The sequence below is a fragment of the Idiotropiscis lumnitzeri genome, unplaced genomic scaffold, assembly GCF_059441095.1.
Source record: "Idiotropiscis lumnitzeri isolate Australia: NSW breed Sydney's pygmy pipehorse unplaced genomic scaffold, RoL_Ilum_1.0 HiC_scaffold_263, whole genome shotgun sequence".
Classification (NCBI taxonomy): Eukaryota; Metazoa; Chordata; class Actinopteri; order Syngnathiformes; family Syngnathidae; genus Idiotropiscis; species Idiotropiscis lumnitzeri.
This window is the reverse complement of record NW_028283801.1, coordinates 52,501-58,804: the sequence shown is the minus strand read 5'-3', so window position 1 is coordinate 58,804 and position 6,304 is coordinate 52,501.

Genomic DNA, 6,304 nt, shown 5'->3' with positions numbered 1-6,304 from the left:
GGGACTTAGAAGAAATTTGTAAAAATTCACCCGGAGCTCCGTGCCCGAGGGCCGGCTATGAGCCCCGCCGTGCCCGCCAACAGCCTTCCACGGTCGGATACAATGTTTCAAAGTTCCCCGCTGGAAAGGGGACTTAGAAGAAATTTGTGAAAATTCACCCGGAGCTCCGTGCCTGAGGGCCGGCTATGAGCCGCGCCGTGCCCGCCAACAGCCTTCCACGGTCGGATACAATGTTTCAAAGTTCCCCGCTGGAAAGGGGACTTAGAGGAAATTTGTGAAAATTCACCCGGAGCTCCGTGCCTGAGGGCCGGCTATGAGCCGCGCCGTGCCCGCCAACAGCCTTCCACGGTCGGATACAATGTTTCAAAGTTCCCCGCTGGAAAGGGGACTTAGAAGAAATTTGTAAAAATTCACCCGGAGCTCCGTGCCCGAGGGCCGGCTATGAGCCGCGCCGTGCCCGCCAACAGCCTTCCACGGTCGGATACAATGTTTCAAAGTTCCCCGCTGGAAAGGGGACTTAGAAGAAATTTGTGAAAATTCACCCGGAGCTCCGTGCCTGAGGGCCGGCTATGAGCCGCGCCGTGCCCGCCAACAGCCTTCCACGGTCGGATACAATGTTTCAAAGTTCCCCGCTGGAAAGGGGACTTAGAAGAAATTTGTGAAAATTCACCCGGAGCTCCGTGCCCGAGGGCCGGCTATGAGCCGCGCCGTGCCCGCCAACAGCCTTCCACGGTCGGATACAATGTTTCAAAGTTCCCCGCTGGAAAGGGGACTTAGAAGAAATTTGTGAAAATTCACCCGGAGCTCCGTGCCTGAGGGCCGGCTATGAGCCGCGCCGTGCCCGCCAACAGCCTTCCACGGTCGGATACAATGTTTCAAAGTTCCCCGCTGGAAAGGGGACTTAGAAGAAATGAGGGGGAAATTTCCCCCGGAGCTCCGTGCCCGAGGGCCGGCTATGAGCCGCGCCGTGCCCGCCAACAGCCTTCCACGGTCGGATACAATGTTTCAAAGTTCCCCGCTGGAAAGGGGACTTAGAAGAAATTTGTAAAAATTCACCCGGAGCTCCGTGCCTGAGGGCCGGCTATGAGCCGCGCCGTGCCCGCCAACAGCCTTCCACGGTCGGATACAATGTTTCAAAGTTCCCCGCTGGAAAGGGGACTTAGAAGAAATTAGGCAACTTTCCCCGGAGCTCCATGCCTGAGTGCGGGCTGTTTGCCGCGCCGTGCCCGCCAACAGCCTTCAGTGGTCGGATACAATGTTTCAAAGTTCCCCGCTGGAAAGGGGACTTAGAAGAAATTATGAATATTTTTGTTTCTAAAAACGTGATCCCTGAAAATGTGCCCCAGGTGTTTTGGAAAACCCGGGTAAACCTGGGAAGTAGGCAAATGACCCTCTGACTAGGGGGGAAGAACGTTTGCCTACTGCAGCGCCCCTAATGCAATTCGGCGGAACTGCAACGCCCCTGGTCGCCTAAACGCTACCCCTGGTCGCCTAAAAGCTACCCCTGGTCGCCTAAAAGCTACCCCTGGTCGCCTAAAAGCTACCCCTGGTCGCCTAAACGCTACCCCTGGTCGCCTAAACGCTACCCCTGGTCGCCTAAACGCTTCCCCTGGTCACCTAAACGCTTCCCCTGGTCACCTAAACGCTACCCCTGGTCGCCTAAACGCTACCCCTGGTCGCCTAACTGACCCCTCGTGTGTGGGGATCAACGTTTGCCTACTAGGGCGTCCCGGCGGCCTCTCGGCAGTACTGCAGGCCCATTTTAGCCGAGCCCATTGAAATGAATGGGGGAATTTTATACGTTTTTGCCTTTTTTTCCCCCCTCGTTCTTTTTGTATTTATTCATTTATTTCAACTTTTACCGACTCAACCGCCCTCCGGCGTGCCCCCGGCGGTCCCGCAAGCCCAATTCGGCCGAGCCCATTGAAATGAATGGGGGGATTTTATACGTTTTTGCCTTTTTTCCCCCCCTCGTTCTTTTTGTATTTATTCATTTATTTCAACTTTTACCGACTCAACCGCCCTCCGGCGTGCCCCCGGCGGTCCCGCAAGCCCAATTCGGCCGAACCCATTGAAATGAATGGGGGAATTTTATACGTTTTTGCCTTTTTTTTTCCCCCCTCGTTCTTTTTGTATTTATTCATTTATTTCAACTTTTACCGACTCAACCGCCCTCCGGCGTGCCCCCGGCGGTCCCGCAAGCCCAATTCGGCCGAACCCATTGAAATGAATGGGGGAATTTTATACGTTTTTGCCTTTTTTTTTCCCCCCTCGTTCTTTTTGTATTTATTCATTTATTTCAACTTTTACCGACTCAACCGCCCTCCGGCGTGCCCCCGGCGGTCCCGCAAGCCCAATTCGGCCGAACCCATTGAAATGAATGGGGGAATTTTATACGTTTTTGCCTTTTTTTTTCCCCCCTCGTTCTTTTTGTATTTATTCATTTATTTCAACTTTTACCGACTCAACCGCCCTCCGGCGTGCCCCCGGCGGTCCCGCAAGCCCAATTCGGCCGAACCCATTGAAATGAATGGGGGAATTTTATACGTTTTTGCCTTTTTTTTTCCCCCCTCGTTCTTTTTGTATTTATTCATTTATTTCAACTTTTACCGACTCAACCGCCCTCCGGCGTGCCCCCGGCGGTCCCGCAAGCCCAATTCGGCCGAACCCATTGAAATGAATGGGGGAATTTTATACGTTTTTGCCTTTTTTTTTCCCCCCTCGTTCTTTTTGTATTTATTCATTTATTTCAACTTTTACCGACTCAACCGCCCTCCGGCGTGCCCTCGGCGGTCCCGCAAGCCCAATTCGGCCGAGCCCATTGAAATGAATGGGGGAATTTTATACGTTTTTGCCTTTTTTTCCCCCCCCCCCTCGTCCTTTTTGTATTTATTCATTTATTTCAACTTTTACCGACTCAACCGCCCTCCGGCGTGCCCTCGGCGGTCCCGCAAGCCCAATTCGGCCGAGCCCATTGAAATGAATGGGGGAATTTTATACGTTTTTGCCTTTTTCTCCCCCCCTCGTTCTTTTTGTATTTATTCATTTATTTCAACTTTTACCGACTCAACCGCCCTCCGGCGTGCCCTCGGCGGTCCCGCAAGCCCAATTCGGCCGAGCCCATTGAAATGAATGGGGGAATTTTATACGTTTTTGCCTTTTTTCCCCCCCCCCTCGTCCTTTTTGTATTTATTCATTTATTTCAACTTTTACCGACTCAACCGCCCTCCGGCGTGCCCTCGGCGGTCCCGCAAGCCCAAATCGGCCGAGCCCATTGAAATGAATGGGGGGATTTTCTACGTTTTTGCCTTTTTTCCCCCCCCTCGTCCTTTTTGTATTTATTTACTTATTTCAACCTTTACCGACTTAGGGGCCACTTGGCACCGCCTGTGCCCGGGGAAGGTGCTCATATTCGGCTTCACTGTCAGGCAGCATGCACTCCTCCTCCGGAGCTTCCATTTGGGCAAACTTAGGGGCCGCTTGGCACCGTCCGTGCCCGGGGAAGGTGCTCCTATTCGGGCCAAGTGTGACACACGCCCGCCCTCCTCCTCCGGAGCTTCCATGAGGGTAAACTTAGGGGCCGCTTGGCACCGCCTGTGCCCGGGGAAGGTGCTCATATTCGGCTTCACTGTCACACAGCATGCACTCATCCTCCGGAGCTTCCATAAGGGCAAACTTAGGGGCCGCTTGGCACCGCCTGTGCCCGGGGAAGGTGCTCATATTCGGGCCAAGTGTGACACACGCCCGCACTCCTCCTCCGGAGCTTCCATTTGGGCAAACTTAGGGGCCACTTGGCACCGCCTGTGCCCGGGGAAGGTGCTCATATTCGGCTTCACTGTCAGGCAGCATGCACTCCTCCTCCGGAGCTTCCATTTGGGCAAACTTAGGGGCCGCTTGGCACCGTCCGTGCCCGGGGAAGGTGCTTCTATTCGGCTTCACTGTCACACAGCATGCACTCCTCCTCCGGAGCTTCCATAAGGGCAAACTTAGGGGCCGCTTGGCACCGTCCGTGCCCGGGGAAGGTGCTCCTCTTCGGGCCAAGTGTGACACACGCCCGCCCTCCTCCTCCGGAGCTTCCATGAGGGTAGACTTAGGGGCCGCTTGGCACCGCCTGTGCCCGGGGAAGGTGCTCATATTCGGCTTCACTGTCAGGCAGCATGCACTCCTCCTCCGGAGCTTCCATAAGGGCAAACTTAGGGGCCGCTTGGCACCGTCTGTGCCCGGGGAAGGTGCTCCTATTCGGGCCAAGTGTGACACACGCCCGCACTCCTCCTCCGGAGCTTCCATTTGGGCAAACTTAGGGGCCGCTTGGCACCGCCTGTGCCCGGGGAAGGTGCTCATATTCGGCTTCACTGTCAGGCAGCATGCACTCCTCCTCCGGAGCTTCCATTTGGGCAAACTTAGGGGCCGCTTGGCACCGCCTGTGCCCGGGGAAGGTGCTCATATTCGGCTTCACTGTCAGGCAGCATGCACTCCTCCTCCGGAGCTTCCATAAGGGCAAACTTAGGGGCCGCTTGGCACCGTCTGTGCCCGGGGAAGGTGCTCCTATTCGGGCCAAGTGTGACACACGCCCGCACTCCTCCTCCGGAGCTTCCATTTGGGCAAACTTAGGGGCCGCTTGGCACCGCCTGTGCCCGGGGAAGGTGCTCCTATTCGGCTTCACTGTCAGGCAGCATGCACTCCTCCTCCGGAGCTTCCATTTGGGCAAACTTAGGGGCCGCTTGGCACCGCCTGTGCCCGGGGAAGGTGCTCATATTCGGCTTCACTGTCAGGCAGCATGCACTCCTCCTCCGGAGCTTCCATAAGGGCAAACTTAGGGGCCGCTTGGCACCGTCTGTGCCCGGGGAAGGTGCTCCTATTCGGGCCAAGTGTGACACACGCCCGCACTCCTCCTCCGGAGCTTCCATTTGGGCAAACTTAGGGGCCGCTTGGCACCGCCTGTGCCCGGGGAAGGTGCTCATATTCGGCTTCACTGTCAGGCAGCATGCACTCCTCCTCCGGAGCTTCCATTTGGGCAAACTTAGGGGCCGCTTGGCACCGCCTGTGCCCGGGGAAGGTGCTCCTATTCGGGCCATGTGTGACACACGCCCGCACTCCTCCTCCGGAGCTTCCATTTGGGCAAACTTAGGGGCCGCTTGGCACCGCCTGTGCCCGGGGAAGGTGCTCATATTCGGCTTCACTGTCAGGCAGCATGCACTCCTCCTCCGGAGCTTCCATAAGGGCAAACTTAGGGGCCGCTTGGCACCGTCTGTGCCCGGGGAAGGTGCTCCTATTCGGGCCAAGTGTGACACACGCCCGCACTCCTCCTCCGGAGCTTCCATGAGGGTAGACTTAGGGGCCGCTTGGCACCGCCTGTGCCCGGGGAAGGTGCTCATATTCGGCTTCACTGTCAGGCAGCATGCACTCCTCCTCCGGAGCTTCCATAAGGGCAAACTTAGGGGCCGCTTGGCACCGTCTGTGCCCGGGGAAGGTGCTCCTATTCGGGCCAAGTGTGACACACGCCCGCCCTCCTCCTCCGGAGCTTCCATTAGGGTAGACTTAGGGGCCGCTTGGCACCGCCTGTGCCCGGGGAAGGTGCTCATATTCGGCTTCACTGTCAGGCAGCATGCACTCCTCCTCCGGAGCTTCCATTTGGGCAAACTTAGGGGCCGCTTGGCACCGCCCGTGCCCGGGGAAGGTGCTCCTATTCGGGCCAAGTGTGACACACGCCCGCACTCCTCCTCCGGAGCTTCCATTTGGGCAAACTTAGGGGCCGCTTGGCACCGCCTGTGCCCGGGGAAGGTGCTCATATTCGGCTTCACTGTCACACAGCATGCACTCCTCCTCCGGAGCTTCCATAAGGGCAAACTTAGGGGCCGCTTGGCACCGCCTGTGCCCGGGGAAGGTGCTCATATTCGGCTTCACTGTCACACAGCGTGCACTCCTCCTCCGGAGCTTCCATAAGGGCAAACTTAGGGGCCGCTTGGCACCGTCTGTGCCCGGGGAAGGTGCTCCTATTCGGGCTAAGTGTGACACACGCCCGCCCTCCTCCTCCGGAGCTTCCATGAGGGTAGACTTAGGGGCCACTTGGCACCGCCTGTGCCCGGGGAAGGTGCTCATATTCGGCTTCACTGTCCGGAGCTTCCATAAGGGCAAACTTAGGGGCCGCTTGGCACCGTCTGTGCCCGGGGAAGGTGCTCCTATTCGGCTTCACTGTCACACAGCATGCACTCCTCCTCCGGAGCTTCCATAAGGGCAAACTTAGGGGCCGCTTGGCACCGTCTGTGCCCGGGGAAGGTGCTCCTATTCGGCTTCACTGTCACAC